The sequence below is a fragment of the Arachis ipaensis genome, chromosome B7, assembly GCF_059453495.1.
Source record: "Arachis ipaensis isolate K30076 ecotype BB chromosome B7, ASM5945349v1, whole genome shotgun sequence".
Taxonomy (NCBI): Eukaryota; Viridiplantae; Streptophyta; class Magnoliopsida; order Fabales; family Fabaceae; genus Arachis; species Arachis ipaensis.
This window is the reverse complement of record NC_142442.1, coordinates 50,312,467-50,333,684: the sequence shown is the minus strand read 5'-3', so window position 1 is coordinate 50,333,684 and position 21,218 is coordinate 50,312,467. Positions and strand designations below refer to the sequence as shown.

At 40.3% G+C, this 21,218-nt stretch overlaps 1 non-coding gene across 1 annotated transcript; it reads left to right on the top strand.

Annotated features, from left to right (window-relative positions):
• The first annotated feature begins 19,671 nt into the window (after positions 1–19,671).
• LOC148551122 (small nucleolar RNA R71) lies at positions 19,672–19,779 on the top strand. Its single transcript, XR_015893805.1, has one exon. It is a non-coding gene; the product is annotated as a small nucleolar RNA R71 (small nucleolar RNA).
• Positions 19,780–21,218: the final 1,439 nt, after the last annotated feature.

The window sequence follows — 21,218 nt, the reverse complement described above, 5'->3', positions numbered from 1 at the left end:
TGCACAAAGAATATAAGAGTCATACAAGATTAAGCATTGATTTAAAAGTTTCATCACCCAACAATATTAAACAAGTCAAGAAGCACCACGATTAACCAAGAAATTCTCAATAATTGAGTAAGAAAATTCAATGCCATTATTCAAATAAGAAGCTAAAAGAAAAAAAGAAGGTAAAAACAAGCTATAAAAACAAAATGAAAATGCCAAGAATAGAAGTATGCGAATGCAATGGACAAAAGAAAATGGAAGATGAGAAAAAAAAACTCTTTTTTTTTGCGACGCGAACGCATCATGCACGCTTACGCGCTGATGCGCAGTTTGGTCCAAGGACGCGTACGCGCCAGGTGTGCGTACGCGTGGGTGAGATTATACGCGGGGCACAGTGTCAGCCCAATGTTGACCCAACTCTCTGGAACATGTACCAGGAGGGCAGGTGGCGCTATCGGCGTGCGTGCGCACAGCATGCATACGCGTGCATTGCGCAATTAGAGTCAACGACGCGTACGCGCCAGGTGCGCATACGCGTGGGTTGGTTTGTGCCTTAGGCCTAATGTTCGCACAGTGCAGGCCTAACTCTCGGGTTTTTTGGCTGGGGGTTGAATTTTTGCATCCACGCGTACGCGTACATGGCGCGTCCGTATGGATGGTCGAAAATGCTTGAGGCGCGCGTACGCGCTAGATGCGCGCACGCGCGGGTTGCTGCTCTGTTTTTCAAAATTTTTCCAAGTTCTTACACCAAACCAAGCCTTCCAAACCTCCAAACAGCTACCAAAACACCATAAAACCTTATTTAACCTACTAAACTACCAATTACACTCAACAAACTCAACAAAACATGAAATTAAACTAATTACCAATATGTACAAAAGGGAAAAATGAAAATAATTTACCATGGTGGGGTGTCTCCCACCTAGCACTTTTGTTTATTGTCCTTAAGTTGGACTTAAGGGGAGCTCCTCTTAAGGTGGCTTGTGCTTGAAGCTATCCTTGAACATCCACCAATGCTTGAATCTCCAATAAGCTTTAGTCTTCAAAGATGATAACTCTAATCCTTGATGGAGTTCCACACAAGCCATGGGCTCCCAAATTTGATTCTCCCTGTGCGATCTGGGATCCCACACTTTGTTTTGACACCTATCTTCAAATTGATCATCATGATTCCAATTGGGTGGCATGACCTTAGAATTCTCAATTAAGCATCCAAACATTATCCTAGGCCCATGCAATTTGGTTCTACACCAACCATTGCTATTCAACTTCGAGCATGCAATCATCATGAACTTAGAGTGATGTGTCCAACCACTACACAACTCTCTCATACTCTTAACTCCACAAAGAGCTCTAAGTTGACCATCATTTTCAATCAAACCATATTCAAGTGAGAAAGTGAAGTTTAAGGATAAGAATTTTACCCACTTGAATGTTGTGTTGGATGATGGTGACTTAGGAAGGGGGGCCTCCCCACACTTAGACAATGCGAGGTCTACTCCCTTGTGCTCTTTCGTGACTACCTCTACCTCTTGGCAAGCTTCTTCAACTTCAATCCCATTCCCACTAACTTCTTCTACATATTCTTCATTGGTGGAGCTTACTTCTTGTTCAACCTCTTCCTCTTGGTAGTTTCCTTCCAATTCAATCTCTTCTTCATTGCTTACTAAGGGCATAGGAGATGAGGTATCTTTTTCCTTACCCTCTATGTCAAGCCCAATGGGGAAGGATTCAATTGTACATAAGAATTCTTCAATGATTGAATCCATCTCTTGGTCAACCTCTTCAAAATCTTCAACCATGACATGTCTTGGAGGTTGTACACCCTCCTCAACATCAATGTCAAGCTTCTTGGAAGAGGGCTCTATAATGCTACATTCCCATTGACTTCCGACATCTCCTATATTTTCAACCACTTCTTCCGGCTCAATTATCTCAACTTTTTCCCCTTGTGACAATTCTTGCTTTAACTCCTCCTCTCCACCTTGAAGCTCTAAACTCACTCCCTCACTATGCTCCTTGATTGCTTCTCCACATTTAACAATGGGAGTTCCTTGATCGCATAGGCTTAGGCGGGAAGAGACCATATTGCGAACGGCTTCCGCTATGGTAGCTATCTTGGCTTCTAACTCCTTGAACTCCTTTTGGTTCTCTTCTTGCCTTCGAATGTAAGAGCTAGCATATTCTTGGAGAGAATAATCCATTGGAGGTGGTATGGAAAAAGAGGGTTCATTGTTTGGGAGGAAAGTTTCATAATTAGAAGTTGGTTCATCTTGCTAACGGTATGGATGTGGTGTATATTGAGGTGGTTCTTGAGAGTAATTGTGTTAGAATGGTAGTGGTTCCATGTGTGGTTCATATGGTTCATAAGGTGGTTGGTATGGTGGATAAGAATTAGGGCCATATGGAGGTGTTTGGTGGTATGGGGCTTGTGAGTAAGGTGGTTCAAAGTCATGTTGATGAGGGGGTGGTTCATAGGCATGTGGTGGTGGTTGTTGACAATCACAATAAAGGTCACCACATCCATTAGATTGATATGCATTAGGATTAGAATTATACCCATAAGAAACCGGAGGAGGTTGTTGCTAAGAAGGGTGATCACTCCTTTGAGGCTCCCTCCACCTTTGATTGTTCCATCCTTGATGCATGTTGTCATTGTAGCTCCCATTTCCTACAACATAATTTGAACCAAACTCATAGCCAAAGCGGTGAGAATTTATAGAAGCAAATCAAAATAAAAACTAACAGAAATGAGAACAAAGTCCTAAACCTAACAAACAAACAAAAGGCAAACATATTCACATATTCACAATAGCCAATAACATAGCACCATTGCAACTCCCCGGTAACGGCGCCATTTTGATGAAGAGAATTTCTTTGTACGGTATAGAATTTCCTCAAATGAATGAATTCTCGTTGCAAGTATAGTTCTACACCAACAAACAATCCTCCTAATAAAAAATTTGGTTTGTCACAAGTACAACCCCAATAAGAATTAACCGAAGTATTTAGATTCCGGTTCGTCTCACAAGGAATTGCAATGAAATGGTCAATTATTGGCTATGAAGGAACAAAGGGGTTTGGTTGATAAAAGGGGCAATAAAATAAATGACAAGAAAAGTAAAGAGAGCAATTAAAGAAAGCAAGTAATAAAGAGAGACATTCATGGCAAGGTTTGAGATAATAGGCTTTCTATCCTAGTCATTAATAATAACAATACTTAACAAGAATTTATCTTATTTTGTCATCCCCAATGTTGGAAGAAGGTATAAGTTATCTTCCATTAGAGAAAGTCAAACAAGACTAGTTAATCTCAAATCAAAAGTCCTAATCAACTCACTAATTGAATTAGCAAGAGATTAGAGTCATTGGAAATGATATTAACTAACAACTCTAGATCACCAATGTAAATTGGGTATTTATGACTCAAGATTGTCCAATTACTCTTCCCAAGCCAAGAATGCTCAAAATCTACTCTAAAGCCCAACCAAGCATTTTGTCAAACACTTGGTGGGTGTATAAGGAAAGCATAGTAAAAGTGCAAGAATTGTAAATCTACCAACTACCAATGGCAAGAAAAGTAAATCAATAACTCAAATCATCAATAAAGAAACATCAACTATCAAATCTCATCGAAAGAAAATCCAAATCCAACATGAGTTCATCATCACAAAAGAGAGCAAAAAAGGAAAATTAACACTACCAATCATGAGAATGAAAGAGTAGAAGCATGAAATTGTAAAGAGAATAAGATGAGAATAATAATCAAAACCTAGATCTAAGATGGAAATATCCTAAGAGCCCTAATTCTAGATAGAAGAGGGAGCTTCTCTCTCTAGAAACTAAGCTACATGATGCCAAAACTCTAAAAAAATTGCTCCCCCCTTGCCCAAGCTTGAATTCTGCATGAAATAGCATCATAAATGAGTTGGATTGGGCCCAAAATGAGCTAGAAATCGCCCCCAATGAGTTGCTTAAAGTGGACCCACGCTGGTCCATCGGTGCGCACGCATACAGTACGCGTGCGCGTCTCTAGAAATCAGGCAACTATAGCAAATTTTATATCATTTTGAAGCCCCGGATGTTAGATTTCCAACGCAACTGGAACTGCCTTATTTGGACTTCTGTAGCTCAAGTTATGGTCGATTGAGTGCGAAGAGGTCAGGTTTGACAGCTTTGCGGTTCCTTCATTTCTTCTTGAGTTCTCCCACTTTGCATGCTTTTTCTTCGTTCCTTCAACCCAATCTTTACCTTCTAAACCTGAAACCACTTAACAAACATATCAAGGAATCGAATGGAATTAAAGTGAATTAAATTTAGCTATTTTAAGGCCTAAAAAGTATGTTTTCACATTTAAACACAAATCAAGGGAGAATTGCAAAACCATGCTATTTCATTGAATAAATGTGAGAAAAGTTGATAAAATCTCCCAAATTAAGCACAAGATAAACCACAAAATCGGGGTTTATCATGCTCTATCCTTCTTTTAGTGATGGGCTTGTCCCCTTCAATAGGGATGTCTCATTCTATGAATATTCTATCTGAATTGCATAAGTGACATATGAGGTAAGGGAAGCAGAGGCAAGTGCCTTTCCTTTCCTCTTCCTTGAGGTTTCACCAGTCTTTGGTGCCATACTTAGGAGTGGTAGAAGTCAAAAAGTAAAGCTTTTGCAATACCAAACTTAAGAGTTTTACTCGTCCTGAACCAAATATGAACAATTGAGAGTGAGAGAGTAGAAGGAGAAGAAGAAAGAGGGAGAGATAAAGGGTGAGGTAGGTGAGGTAAGTGGAGTTTCTGTAGGACCCACTGGTCCTGGGAGGCTAGGGAATTTGAATTCCCTGCACCTTTCTGGGCGTTGAATGCCCAGCTCTTGCTCTTGGCTGGCATTCAATGGCAGCTATGCACCTCTCTTTGGGAGTTGAACGCCCAGGGTCTGCCCAGGCTAGCGTTCAACGCTAGCAAGGTCTCTGCTCTAGGGTGTTTTATTTCCAGCTCTGACTGTTTCTGTTTCTGTTCTAACTACTGCACATGATCATAAACATTAAAAAGCAAGGGAAAACTCTAAAAATAAACTAAAATAAACTCAAATAAAAATAAACAAAAGAAATAAGAACAGAAATACTCTACTCATGGTTGGGTTGCCTCCCAGCAAGCGCTTCTTTAATGTCATTAGCTTGACGGACAACTCCTTTCAAGGAGGAAGATAGTCATAGAGGAATAAATTCTTACTCTTTACTGGGAGCGAGTGTCCTTCCTGTACTCTAATGGAATAGCGTAATACTCTCAAAAGACAGGATCTTGTTCACTGCCTGAGGCAGGGTTGGGCTTGCAGCAATATGCTGGTGTCTCGTTTTGCCATTTTCCTCTTCCATGGTGAATACTATGATGAGATAAGTGAATACTACCATCTTCCATGGTGAAAAGTCTTCAGTAGGGATATTTTTGTTTTTCCAGCCCCTAGGCATCTTCCTTTTGGGGCCTTCCTCCTTTGTAGATAGTGTACATCCAACAGCAAACTTACGTTTGGTGTTAGGAGGGATTGAATTGGTTTCATCCAAGGGAGAAGGCTTAAATGCTAAATCTTTTATGCAAGTGCCCCCTTGTCAGGGGGTAATAGAGGGTTAAGAGTTATTCGTTTGTTTGATTCGCATAAAAGGAAAATAAAGAAAACGTTACTAGGTTGATGTGTTTGCAATGATAAGAAGATAGTTAAGGCTTGGAGATGCTTTGTTCTTCTGGATTAATTCCAGCCTTACTGTATTCTTCAACTGTGAGTGATTTCTTCTATGGCAGGCTATATGTGATCAATGCTGGTTGAGAGGTTGCCAATGCTCCTCCAGATACGAACCCCAGGGTGAGTGCGGATCCAGTCTGATTGAGGGTGAAGCTCCTGCAGTTCATTCTTCTTAGTGATCCTACTCAAAACACCACAGACAAGGTCAAATCTTCCGGATAAGAGAATGTTGTGCCTTTGGTTCTAGCCTTTACCATAAAGACTCTAATGTCCCAATACCTCGGCTGAACTGGTGTCTCGAGAAGTCACCAACGAAGTCGTGGATTAGTGACGGAAGGCGGAAGTCAGCCAATTAAGAATTCAATATAAAAATAGCGTTGTGAGTACAGTTCCTAACCATCTAAAATCCGCTCATCAATTTAAAAAGGTTGTCACAATTTTAGAATAAAAATACTGGGAGTATGAATCCCAGGTCGTCTCCCAACGAGTTGACAAAAAGGGTGTTATCTTATTAATTAGGAGTTTTCCGAGAAATTTGAGAGTTGAATAACAGAAAATAAATAATTGTAAATTAAAAGGGAATTATAACTTTAGAATAAAAAGCCTTGACTGGAGGAATGATTAATTAGAAGTTCCATTCTTGTTGGACTTCTCTCAAGTGTAGTATAAAGAGATTGTTATTTTCACTTAGTTAACCCTTACTAAATAAAGGAAAGTCAAGTGATTAAGCTAACACTTATTCGCAAATCCTAGTCCTCTCCCTTGGGAAGGTCTAGCGTTAGTAAATAGAGAATTAGCCAACAACTTCCAATTTAAGTAATCACTTGAGCATTCCAACTCAAGTGTCTCCTTTTAATAAACCCCCATGTCAAGTTGGGAATCTACTTCATTGACATGAAAATTAATTGCATAGAATTAAATAGGGAATAAAAGGAAGACATGATAGACAATAACTACAATTTAATTGAAAGTGGAAGTAATCCTTTGCATTAATAAATTCTAAAAATAATCCAATTGTAACTCTAAACAAGAATTAAGAATATGGAAGAGTAAGGGAATAAGAAAACAAACTAGAACAATATCTTCAACGGAGGTAATGACTCTTCAATATCCAAAGCAAAAGCATAAAACTAAGAATATGTGAATGTGAAAGAAAACCTAGAGGAAGTCACGCCTTTCTCTCTAGATTCAGAGCTAAAAACTAAAACTACTCTAATGAGAATCTCTGTTGAGTTTTTGCTCCTTCCCTGGCTCTAGTTTGTGTTTCTGGGCCAGAAACTGGGTCAAAACTCGGCCCAAAATCACCCCCAGCATTTTCTGTTATTTCTGTAGATCGCGCATGTCACGCGTACGCGTCAGTCACGCGTACGCATCGCTGGTCATCTTCGCATGTCACGCGTACGCGTCAAGCACGCGCACGCGTCGTCTAGCAAAACTTCAATCCACGCGTGCGCGTCAGGTATGCGCACGCGTCACTGTAAAAATCTCCAAATCACGGGCACGCGTGAGCTATGCGTGCACGTCGATGCTCGTTGGTTGTCTCCTTTATTTCTTCTGCTCATTCCATTCCTGCAAGCTTCCTCTCCATCCTCTAAGCCATTCCTACCTTACAAAGCCTGAAACACTGAACACACAGATCATGGCATCGAATGGTATAAAGGGGAATTAAAATATACAAATTAAAGGCATAGGAAACAAGTTTTCAATTATAGAACAGAACTAGGAAGGAATTATAAAATCATGCAAATCATATGAATAAGTGGACAAAGACTTGATAAAAACCACTCAATTGAGCACAAGATAAATCATAAAATAGTGGTTTATCAACCTCCCCACACTTAAACATTAGCATGTCCTCATGCTTAGCTCAAGGAGATCAAAAGAATAGATAGGAAAAAGTAAGACTCATGAAATGCAACCTATGTATAAATGCAACTATATGCTTGGATGATTCTGTATACTTGGTTAAAAGTAAATCAGTTCTTCAAGACAGACATAAATCAGATATCACTAATTTAAATCATACAGTAAATACAAGTAGACTCGTAAGTAGACAGTTCATGAAAGCAGGGAACATAGAATTAAGCATTGAACCCTCACTGGTAGTGTATGTGCACTCTAATCACTCAAGTGTATAGGGTAATCACTCTAGTCTTCTCTAGTCATGCTTTCTAAACTTTGTTCTTCACCTAACCAATCAACAAATATTTAATGTACAAATGTAAACATCATGAGGTCTTTTCAAGATTGTAATGGGGCTAAGGTAAATGTGAGGGTATATATATGGCTAAGTGAGCTATAAATTGAATCTTTGACTAACCTAAGCTTTCACCCATACATACTCTATATAACTTCTAAAATTGTGCCTAGCTACCCAAAATTCCCACTTTTGCATTACATACTCATGCATCAACTTTTCTTTTAATTTTATCATATATGCATTGATTTTTCATTAGCTTTAACATTGGGGTAATTTTGTCCCCTTATTTATTTATTTATTGAATATTTTTGGGTTTTTTTAAATAAAAGTAAACATAATTTATCAATGCACATGGATTTAATATTTTTCTGGTTTCACATGAGTAGTTACCCGAATTTCCAATATTTTATTATTTAAACATTGTACACTTTCATTAACCCAAGTTTCCACAGTTTCCCCACACTTAGTTAACATACTATCTTAAGCTGACCAAAGATTCAATTGGGGTATTTAATTTGTTTTTCTGCTTAAGGCTAGTAATGTGGTAAAATATAGAACAAATAGAGATTAAGAGGCTCAAGGTAGCTAACAAAGGTAATTGAAAGGGGTAGGCTATTTGGGATAAGTGAGCTAATAAAATAATGGCCTCAATCATATGCAAGCATGTGAATACACTAAATATTGGACATATAGAGTGGAACAAAGTAAACATTACAATTATAGAGAAGAAAACACACAAGAATAAAATATCATGGTTAAATAGTGTAACCATACAATTAGGTTCAAAAATCTCACTGGGTTGTGTGTTTTTAGCTATAATTCATGTTCCAATTTACAGTCTTCAAACAAGTTTAACAAAAATTTTTTAATTTAAATTAGTGAAATATTATAAAATAAAGTCTTGAAAAGAAATTTATTACTTTAACCAAGCAAACATACATGCAAACAATTATGCAATCTATTCTATTTAACAAAAGAAAAACTAAAATATTGGTGTTAAGAAAAAGCAATTACCTTCGAAAGTCAGGTACTGACCGACCTCCCCACACTTAAAGCTTGGCACCGTCCCCGGTGACATCAGTTAGGAACAAAGGGGGCTGGTAACAGCATCTCCACCGTCGGGATTGTCTTGGCTCCCGGTGCTAGTAGGTGAGGTGGAGTCCGGAGTGTCTGGTTCTTCTTCAGGTGGGTGGTTGCCAACAATCAGCTCCTTGAAGTATATAAATTGGTGCTTGTTGCGGCGCTCCATTCACTTTTCCTGCCAGTTAAGCTGGTCTAACCTCTGAATTATCTGTAGGAGCAACTGATTTGTTGAAGGTGCTTGTGATACGGAAGGAGAAGAAATATCTCCGGCCGGGTCTGCGGTTCGGCTGATAGTGGCTGGTGGTGGTCTGATGTACTTCCCATTGGGGACAATCTGATCATCTCGCGGAAGTATGGTCTTGGTGTCCCCAGCTCTGTAGGAGACTCTGGCTGCCGAGACTAGATTTGAAACCAAGGCAGAAAAGGGTAGGTTGAGAGGCTGGTCTGTAAGGACACACCAGAGGAGAACAGCCATATCTGCAGTGAAGGAGGACTCGTGAGTGCTCAGAAAGACGTAATAGGACATAATCTGCGCCCACACTCGAGCCTCCAAGGTTAATGCTGAAGCCAATATTCCCTTAGGTCGGGATCGATGGTATCCACAGATCATCTGCTGCCAGGTTGTGCTATAACTCTGAGGACGGCGTCCCAGTCAAATTGGTATATCTGGCGTTTGAAAGAGGCTTCTTGGTATGCGTCCAATCCTTCTGCAGTAGGGGGAGATCCAAGGCTTGCTGAATTGCCTCTTCGGAAATAGGGACTTGCTTCTGACGGACATAGACAGACTGTAGGGTTGGCATGTGGAAATTGGAGTAGAATTCAACTACCCATGAAAGGTTAACCTGCCGTGGCTGTCTCCGTAAGAATCCCCATTGTCTGCGCTCAATGCGGGGCTCAACAAATTCAACAATGTGGGTCGAGAGGATGACTATGTGCTCATTGTTATAGTTTCGCTCAGCCAGGATGGGGAACATTTGCTCACAGTAGCGGTTAGTGAATCGCGCAGTGTCCTTTGTTGAAAAGGCTTTCTCTTTTTCATCGACCTTGATGATCCTCTTGACTCGCTTTGTTGAGGGCTTTACTGATGTTGAAGATGGTTCCGCAGCTAGTACTCTTTTTGTTCCTCTCCTTGCCGGTGGTTTGGGAGCAGCTTTCTCTTTACCCTTCTTGGTGGCCATCCTGAAAAGGGAAAAGGAAAGTAACATGTAAAGTCAAGGGTTAAAGCAAGGAGGAGGACAGTACAAGTGATAAGCACTGCATGGTAAAGAAGGATGTCATTAACACATGGTTGTGACTACATGTGATAAGTTCATCAATGGAAGTATAGCAAGTGCATGTTATGGCAAGTAGATGCAAGATGTTTATTAGCATGTTGGCAAAGGAATGAGTAGCATAGATCAAGCATCAAAAGTTAAATTGTATTATCACTCGTAACAAACTAACCATCACGTTTGTATTGACAATTATTTTCAAATAATAAAATATTTAAGGGGTTTTGTGAAAAATAGGCATTATAGTAGAAGGATAGAATAATTATAAATGCACAATGCCATACGGGCGTTTTCACAAACACTTAGTATGCATGGTAAATATATTATTGAAAGTATTAAAGTTGAACATGAAAACAACCCAAAAATAATTATTGATAATTGTCAAACAACTCCTTAATAATCCACAAGCAATTATAGAAAAAAATAATCACCCAATTAGATTTCTAACACCAAGTAAAAAGATGTAAAAAGAAAAAGAAAGACAAAGAAAACATAGATTATGAAATTAAAACGAAAAAGAAGAAGGGAATGTAAATTAAAGTAATAATGAAAGAGTAAAAGGGGAAAGAAGAAAAGAACCTTGATGAAAGGGGATGAAGAAGGAGGGAGAAAGTAGTAGAAAGTAAGAAAGAATAAAGAAGAAAGAAGGAAGAAGAAAGAATTAAGATTGGGGAAGAAAAGATAAGAATTCTGGCGCAGATCTAGTTAAATTGTGCGTCGCATGCGATGCGTGCGCGTGGAGTACGCGGACGCGTGGATCGCGCTAATTTCAACAGACGCGTGCGCGTCAGGGACGCGTTCGCGTGACATGGGTTGTGCGTTTGGCACGGAGGCAGCCTTGCGCACGCACAGCTCTCTGTCCCATATGCACTATTGCCAAAAATTCAACCGACGCGGGCGTGTGAGGGACGCGCATGCGTGGATGGTCTGGAGGGGAAAATGACGCGTACGCGTCAGGGACGCGCACGTGTGACATTCCTTGTGCTCCTAGCACCATTTCAGCATCAAACCATCAGAACTCTCTGCCCAAACCTTGTTTATGCCGATTTGCAGGGTCACGCGTACGCATAAGCGACGCGTATGCGTGGGCGTATTTGTGCCTAAGGCACGCCTCCAGCCATGTTCCCGCGTAACTCTCTGTTTCATTCTTCTTTGTTTCGCATGCACACATGACGCGTATGCGTCAGCGACGCTCGCGCGTCGTGTGCTTTTTTTTATATGCAGAATGCAGATGCAAATGCAGACTATATGCATGAACACTAAGAAAAATAGAATAACATAAAACTAAGAGTAATAAAATAAAATAAAATAAAACCAAGACTGAAAAAGAACGATCATACCATGGTGGGTTGTCTCCCACCTAGCACTTTGCTTTAACGTCCTTAAGTTGGACGGTCTTCAGGCTCATTCTGCTTCTGTTGGTGGATCTTCCAATAGGAAGACCTCTAGCTCTTTGTGTTCCTTCATCTTCTCACCATGATAAAGCTTTAAGCGATGTCCATTGACCTTGATGCAATTGGAACTTGAAGGATGACGTAAGTGAAAGACTCCATATGGCTCTGCCTTCTCCACTCTGTAGGGACCTTCCCATCTGGATCTCAGCTTGCCTGGCATGAGTCTCAGCCTGGAGTTGTAAAGGAGAACCAGATCTCCCGGTCTGAACTCTCTTCTTTTGATATGCTTGTCATGCATGGCCTTCACTTTTTCTTTGTATAATCTGGAGTTATCATAAGCTTCAAGTCGAAGGGTCTCCAGTTCTGCCAGTTGCAGCTTCCTTTCAGCGCCAGCTTGCTCGAATCCCATGTTGCACTCTCGCACAGCCCAGAAAGCCTTGTGTTCCACCTCTACTGGAAGGTGGCAAGCCTTTCCGTACACTAAGCGGAAGGGACTCATCCCAATGGGTATCTTATACGCTGTCCGATACGCCCAGAGCGGATCAACAAGTCCGGTGCTCCAGTCCTTCCTATGAGGCTTTACTATCTTCTCCAGAATGCGCTTTATTTCTCTGTTAGATACCTCTGCTTGCCCATTGGTCTGGGGATGGTATGCTATTGCCACTTTGTGAACTATCCCATGTTTCTTCAATAATCCTGCTAACCTCCTATTACAGAAGTGAGTGTCTTGATCACTCACGATTGCTCGTGGTGATCAAAAGCGACAGATAATATGGTTTCTAACAAAGGAGATAACGGTGTTAGCATCATCAATACGGCTTTTCAGCTTTTCCCTTTGATGCTTAGTAAAATTAGGAGAAAAAGTATGGCTAACTAGATAATTAGCTACAGGTGCATACCAAGGAACTACTTCAGATACTGTGTGCAAGCTATCAAATGGAAAAGCATCATTGATAGGAGTGGAGTCAGTCTTAATGTGCTCAAGGCGACTCAAGTGGTCTGCCACTAAATTCTGGTTACCACTCCTATCCTTAATTTCTAAATCAAATTCTTGCAGCAACAGTATCCAACGTATCAACCTTGGTTTGGACTCTTTTTTAGCTAATAAATATTTTAGAGCAGCATGGTCCGAGTACACTACCACCATAGTACCAAGTAAATAGGCTCGAAATTTATCCAGAGCAAAAACAATAGCTAGAAGTTCTTTTTCAGTGGTCGTGTAATTAGACTGAGCAGCGTCTAAGGTCTTAGAAGCATAAGCAATTACGAAAGGATCCTTACCTTCGCGTTGAGCCAACGCCGCTCCTACTACATGGCTGGAGGCATCACACATAATCTCAAAAGGGTGGCTCCAGTCTGGTCCTCTCACAATTGGAGCTTGAGTCAGGGCAATTTTCAGCTTATCAAATGCTTGCATGCAATCCTCACTAAACTCGAACTCAACATCTTTCTGCAGCAGTCTGGATAAAGGCAATGCTACTGGTGCACGAAATTTTGATGTCCAGGCTCGAACAATCCCTAGTAATGGCTCCAAAGCTTGGTGCTCTGATCTTAATTCATAATTGTCACAACTTCGATACAACTAACCAGCAAGTGCACTGGGTCGTCCAAGTAATACCTTACGTGAGTAAGGGTCGAATCCCACGGAGATTGTTGGTATGAAGCAAGCTATGGTCACCTTGTAAATCTCAGTCAGGCGGATATAAAGTGATAATGTTGTTTTCGAATATTATATAATAAAATAGGGATAGAGATACTTATGTAAATTATTAGTAGGAATTTCAGATAAGCGAATGGAGATGCTTTTCGTTCCTCTGAACTTCTGCTTTCCTGCTATCTTCATCCAGTCAGTCTTACTCCTTTCCATGGCTGGCTTTATGCAAGGGCATCACCGTTGTCAGTGGCTACATCCCCTCCTCTCAGTGAATAATATGCTCACGCACCCTGTCACGGCACGGCTATTCATCTGTCGGTTCCCGATCATGCTGGAATAGGATTCACCCTCCTTTTGCGTCTGTCACTAACGCCCAGCACTCGCGAGTTTGAAGCTCGTCACAGTCATTCAATCATTGAATCCTACTCAGAATACCACAGACAAGGTTTAGACCTTCCGGATTCTCTTGAATGCCGCCATCATTCTAGCTTACGCCACGAAGATTCTGGTTAGGAGATCTAAGAGATACTCATTCTAGCTTAATTCATGTAGAACAGAAGTGTTTGTCAGGCACGCGTTCATAAGAGGGAAGGATGATGAGCGTCACACATAATCATCACCTTCATCACTTTCTTGGGTGCGAATGGATATCTTAGAAGCGAAATAAGAAGAATTGAATAGAAAACAGTAGTACTTGCATTAATCCTTGAGGAACAGCAGAGCTCTACACCTTAATCTATGGAGTGTAGAAACTCTACCGTTAAAAGTACATAAGTGAAGGTCCAGGCATGGCCGTGTGGCCAGCCCCTATGGTCTAAGAACAATGCGTTCAAAAATGGTCAAAAAGACTAGTAAAAGGTCCTATTTATAATAAACTAGTCACTAGGGTTTACATGAGTAAGTAATTGATGCATAAATCCACTTCCTGGGCCCACTTGGTGTGTGTTTGGGCTGAGCCTGAGTGTTGCACGTGCAAAGGCCATTTGTGGAGTTGAACGCCAGTTTCTGTGCCAGTTTGGGCGTTCAGCTCTGGTTTTGGATCCTTTTCTGGCGCTGGACGCCAGATTTGGGCAGAAGGCTGGCGTTGAACGCCAGTTTACGTCGTCTATTCTTGGCCAAAGTATGGACTATTATATATTGCGGGAAAGCCCTGGATGTCTACTTTCCAACGCAATTGGAAGCGCGCCATTTCGAGTTCTGTAGCTCCAGAAAATCCACTTTGAGTGCAGGGAGGTCAGAATCCAACAGCATCAGCAGTCCTTTTTCAACCTCTGAATCTGATTTTTGCTCAAGTCCCTTAATTTCAGCCAGAAAATACCTGAAATCACAGAAAAACACACAAACTCATAGTAAAGTCCAGAAATGTGAATTTAACATAAAAACTAATGAAAACATCCCTAAAAGTAACTAGATCCTACTAAAAACATACTAAAAACAATGTCAAAAAGCGTATAAATTATCCGCTCATCACAACACCAAACTTAAATTGTTGCTTGTCCCCAAGCAACTGAAAATCAAATAGGATAAAAAGAAGAGAATATACTACAAATTCCAAACTATCAATGAAACAGAGCTTCAATCATATGAGCGGGACTTATAGCTTTTTGCCTCTTGAATAGTTTTGGCATCTCACTTTATCCATTGAGGTTCAGAATGATTGGCATCTATAGGAACTTCAGATTTCGAATAGTGTTATTGACTCTCCTAGTTCAGTATGATGATTCTTGAACACAGCTTCTTTATGAGTCTTGGCCGTGGCCCTAAGCACTTTGTTTTCCAGTATTACCACCGGATACATCAATGCCACAGACACATAATTGGGTGAACCTTTTCAGATTGTGACTCAGCTTTGCTAGAGTCCCCAATTAGAGGTGTCCAGGGTTCTTAAGCACACTCTTTTTTTTTTTTTTTTTTGCTTTGGACCTTGACTTTAACCGCTCAGTCTCAAGTTTTCACTTGACACCTACACGCCACAAGCACATGGTTAGGGACAGCTTGGTTTAGCCGCTTAGACCAGGATTTTATTCCTTTAGGCCCTCCTATCCACTGATGCTCAAAGCCTTGGGATCCTTTTTATTTGCCCTTGCCTTTTGGTTTTAAGGGTTATTGGCTTTTTCTGCTTGCTTTTTCTTTTTCTTTCTATTTTTTTCTATTCTTTTTTTTTCGCCCCTTTTTTTTTTTCTGCAAGCTTTGTTCTTTGCTGCTTTTTCTTGCTTCAAGACTCATTTTTATGATTTTTCAGATTATCGAATAACATGTCTCCTAGTCATCATTCTTTCAAGAGCCAACATATTTAACATTCTTAAACAACAACTTCAAAAGACATATGCACTGTTCAAGCATACATTCAGAAAACAAGAAGCATTGTCACCACATCAATATAATTAAGCTAAGTTCAAGGATAAATTCGAAACTCATGTACTTCTTGTTCTTTTGAATTAAAACATTTTTCTTTTAAGAGAGGTGATGGATTCATAGGACATTCATATCTTTAAGACATAGCTACTACTAACTACTAATGATCATGTAATGAAGGCACAAACATAGATAAGCACATAATATAGAAAACGAAAAACAGAGAAGGCAAGAACAAGGAATGAATCCACCTTAGTGATGGTGGCGTTTCCTTCTTGAGGAACCAATGATGTCCTTGAGCTCTTCTATGTCTCTTTCTTGTCTTTGTTGCTCCTCCCTCATTACTTTTTGATCTTCTCTTATTTCATGGAGCATGATGGAGTGCTCTTGATGTTCCACCCTTAGTTGTCCCATATTGGAACTCAATTCTCCTAGGGAGGTGTTGATTTGCTCCCAATAATTTTGTGGAGGAAAGTGCATTTGAGGCATCTCAGGGATCTCATGGAAGTGAGCTTCTTGCGCCTCTTGAGCTCCATGACTGGGCTCTCTTGCTTGCTCCATCTTTTTCTTAGTGATGGGCTTGTCCTCTTTGATGAGGATATCTTCCTCTATGTCAATCCCAGCCGAATTGCATAGGTGACAAATGAGGTGAGGAAAGGCTAACCTTGCCATAGTGGAGGACTTGTCAGCCACCTTGTAGAGTTCTTGAGGTATAATCTCATGAACTTCCACCTCTTCTCCAATCATGATGCTATGGATCATGATGGCCCGGTCTATAGTAACTTCAGACCGGTTGCTAGTGGGAATGATTGAGCATTGAATAAACTCCAACCATCCTCTAGCTATAGGCTTGAGGTCCAATCTTCTTAGTTGAACCGGCTTGCCTTTGGAGTCAACCTTCCATTGAACTCCTTCTACACATATGTCCATAAGGACTTGGTCCAACCTTTGATCAAAGTTGACTCTCCTTGTGTAGGGGCGTGCGTTCTCTTCCATGTATGGCAAGTTGAACGCCAACCTCACATTTTCCGGACTAAAATCTAAGTATTTCCCCCGAACCATTGTAACATAGTTCTTTGGATCCGGGTTCTTACTTTGATCATGGTTCTTGGTGATCCATGCATTAGCATAGAACTCTTGAACCATTAGGATGCCGACTTGTTGGATGGGATTTGTTAGAACTTCCCAACCTCTTCTTTGAATTTCATGTCGGATCTCCGGATACTCATTTCTTTTGAGTTTAAAAGGGACCTCAGGGATCACCTTCTTCTTGGCCACAACATCATAGAAGTGGTCTTGATGGGCTTTAGAGATGAATCTTTCCATCTCCCATGACTCAGATGTGGAAGCTTTTGTCTTCCCTTTCCCTCTTCTAGAGGATTCTCCGGTCTTAGATGCCATCAATGGTAATGGAAAAACAAAAAAGCTATGCTTTTACCACACCAAACTTAGAATATTGCTCGCCCTCGAGCAATAAACAAAAGAATAGAAGAAGAAGAAGAAGAAATATGGAGAGGGAGAGGGAATTGTGGTTTCGGCCAAGAGGAGTGTAGAGGGGTGTGTTGTGTGAATTTGAAGAAGAATGGAGGGCTTTATATAGGGAAGGGAAGGGGGGGAAGGTTTCGGCCATATGGGTAGGTTTGGGTGGGAAATTGGTTTTGAATTTTGAAGGTAGGTGGAGTTTATGAGGTAGGTTTATTGGGAAGAGTGGGTGGATGTGAGTGGTGAAGAGGTGATGGGGAAGAGAGTTTGAGGTGATTGGTGAAGGGTTTTTGGGTAAGAGTGTTTATGGGGTTGTGTGAAAGAGAGTGGTGAGAAGAAGTGAGTGGAGGTAGGTGGGGATCCTGTGGGGTCCACAGATCCTGAGGTGTTCAAGGAATTACATCCCTGCACCCATTAGGCATGTAAAAATGCCTTTGTACCCAACTCTGGGCGTTCAGCGCCAGGTTGGTGGCCATTTTGGGCGTTCAACGCCCATTTGTGTGCCATTTCTGGCGTTGAACGCCAGAACCATGCATGTTCTGGCGTTCAGCGCCCAGAAGCTGCCCATTTTGGGCGTTCAGCGCCAGAACCATGCTCTGTTCTGGCGCTGAACGCCAGACAGATGCTCCTCCAGGGTGTGATTTTTCTTCTGCTGTCTTTGATTCCGTTTTCAATTTTTATATTTATTTTGTGACTCCACATGATCATGAACCTAAGAAAACATGAAAAACAACAATAAAAATAAGAATTAGATAAACATTGGGTTGCCTCCCAACAATCGCTTCTTTAATGTCAATAGCTTGACAGTGGGCTCTCATGGAGCCTCACAGATGTGCAGTGCTTTGTTGAGACTCTCCAACACCAAACTTAGAGTTTGGATATGGGAGTTCAACACCAAACTTAGAGTTTGGTTGTGGCCTCCCAACACCAAACTTAGAGTTTGACTGTGGGGGCTCTGGTTGACTCTGCTTGGAGAGAAGCTTTTTCTGCTTCCTCTCCATGGTTGTAGAGGGAGATCCTTGAGTTTTGAATACAAGGGAGTTCTCATTCCATTGAAGGACTATTTCACCTCTGTCAACATCAATCACAGCTCTTGCTGTGGCCAGGAAAGGTCTTCCTAGGATGATGGATTCATCCTCTTCCTTTCCAGTATCCAGGACTATGAAATCAGCAGGAATGTAAAGGCCCTCAACCTTTACTAATACATCTTCTACTTGTCCATAAGCCTGTTTTCTTGAGCTGTCTGCCATCTCTAGTGAGATTTTAGCAGCTTGCACCCCATAGATTCCAGTTTCTCTATTATAGAGAGGGGCATGAGGTTTATTCTTGAACCAAGGTCACACAGAGCCTTAAAGATCATGGTGCCTATGGTACAGGGTATTATGAACTTTCCAGGATCCTGTCTCTTCTGAGGCAATGTCAGTTGATCCAGATCACTTAGTTCATTGATGAACAAGGGAGTTTCAACTTCCCAAGCATCAATGCCAAATAATTTGGCATTCAGCTTCATGATTGCACCAAGAAACTTGGCAGTTTGCTCTTCAATGACATCCTCATTCTCTTCAGAAGAGGAATACTCATCAGAGCTCATGAAGGGCATAAGGAGGTTCAATGGAATCTCTATGGTCGCTAGATGAGCCTCAGAGTCCTTTGGTTCCTCAGAGGGAAGCTCCTTATTGACCACTGGACGTCCCAGGAGGTCTTCCTCCTTGGGATTCACGTCCTCTCCTCTCCTCACAGGTTCGGCCATGGCGCTTATGTCAATGGCCTTGCACTCTCCTTTTGGATTCTCTTCTGTATTGCTTGGGAGAGTACTAGGAGGGATTTCAGTGATCCTTTTACTCAGCTGGCCCACTTGTGCTTCCAGATTTCTAATGGAAGACCTTGTTTCATTCATGAAACTTACAGTGGCCTTAGATAGATCAGAGACTAGATTTGCTAAATTAGAAGCATTTTGTTCAGAGTTCTCTGTCTGTTGCTGAGTTGATGATGGAAAAGGCTTGCTGTTGCTAAACCTGTTTCTTCCACCATTATTAAAGCCTTGTTGGGGCTTTTGATCCTTCCATGAGAAATTTGGATGATTTCTCCATGTTGAGTTATAGGTGTTTCCATAAGGTTCACCTAAGTAGTTCACCTCTGCTATTGCAGGGTTCTCAGGATCATAGGCTTCTTCTTCAGAAGATGCCTCTTGAGTACTGTTGGATGCAGCTTGCATTCCATGCAGACTCTGAGAAATCATATTGACTTGCTGAGTCAATATTTTGTTCTGAGCCAATATGGCATTCAGAGTATCAACTTCAAGAACTCCCTTCTTCATAGGCGTCCCATTGCTTGCAGGATTCCTTTCAGAAGTGTACATGAACTGGTTATTAGCAACCATGTCAATGAGTTCTTGAGCTTCTGCAGGCGTTTTCTTTAGGTGAATGGATCCACCTGCAGAAGTGTCCAGTGACATCTTTGATAGCTCAGATAAACCATCATAGAATATATCCAGGATGGTCCATTCTGAAAGCATGTCAGAAGGACACTTTTTGGTCAACTGTTTGTATCTTTCCCAAGCTTCATAGAGAGATTCACCTTCTTTCTGTCTGAAGGTTTGAACATCAGCTCTAAGCTTGCTCAGCTTTTGAGGAAGAAAGTACTTGGCTAAGAAAGCCGTGACCAGCTTATCCCAAGAGTTCAGGCTGTCTTTGGGTTGAGAATCCAACCACAATCTAGCTCTGTCTCTTACAGCAAAGGGGAAAAGCATGAGCCTGTAGACTTCAGGATCTACTCCATTAGTCTTAATAGTATCACATATCTGCAAGAATTCAGTTAAGAACTGAAAAGGATCTTCAGATGGAAGTCCATGAAACTTGCAGTTCTGCTGCATCAGAGAAACTAATTGAGGTTTCAGCTCAAAATTGTTTGCTCCAATGGCAGGAATGGAGATGCTTCTTCCATGTAAATTGGAATTAGGTGCAGTAAAGTCCCCAAGCATCTTCCTTACATTATTATTATTTTCGGCTGCCATCTCCTTTTCTTGTTCGAAAATTTCTGAAAGGTTATCTCTGGATTGTTGTATTTTAGCTTCTCTTAATTTTCTCTTCAGAGTCCTTTCAGGTTCTGGATCTGCTTCCACAAGAATGTTCTTATCCTTGCTCCTGCTCATATGACAAAGAAGAAGGCACAAAAAATAATAATAATAATAATAATGGAGATCCTTTATACCACAGTATAGGGATCCCTGTGTGAGTGGAAGAAAAGAGGGGGAGACTAAGAATGTGATGTAAAGGAAGAAACACAACTGTACGGATGGAAGAGATGTGAGATGAGATGTTAGGATATGAATGAATAAATAGAATAGGATGGGGGAGGGATAATTTTCGAAAATTATTTTGAAAAAGAGTTAGTGATTTTTGAAAAATGGTTTTTGAAAATTGTTAGAAATTTTCGAAAAAATTTTTTAAAATTTAAAAATAAAAATAATTAGTTAATAAAAAGGAAATTTTTGAAAAAGAGGGAAGATATTTTCGAAAATTAGAGAGAGAGTTAGTTAGGTAGTTTTGAAAAAGTTAAGAAACAAACAAAAAGTTAGTTAGTTAGTTGAAACAAATTTTGAAAAGATAAGAAGTTAGGAAGTTAGAAAAGATATTTTGAAAAGATATTTTTGAAAAAGATAAGATAAGAAGATATTTTTGAAAAGATATGATAGAGATTAGTTTTTGAAAAAGATTTGATTTTTAAAATCCCAATTAATGACTTGATTCACAAGAAATCACAAGATATGATTCTAGAACTCAAAGTTTGAATCTTTCTTAACAAGCAAGTAACAACTTCAAATTTTTGAATCAAAACATTAATTGATTATGTTATTTTCGAAAATTTGGTGTAAAAATAAGAAAAAGATTTTTGAAAAATATTTTTGGAATTTTCGAAAATAACTAATAATTTTGAAAAAGATTTGATTTTTGAAAAAAATTTTGAAAAAGATAAGATTTTCAAATTGAAAATTTGATTTGACTCATGAGAAACAATTTGATTTTTAAAAATTTTTGAAAAAGTCAATCCAAATTT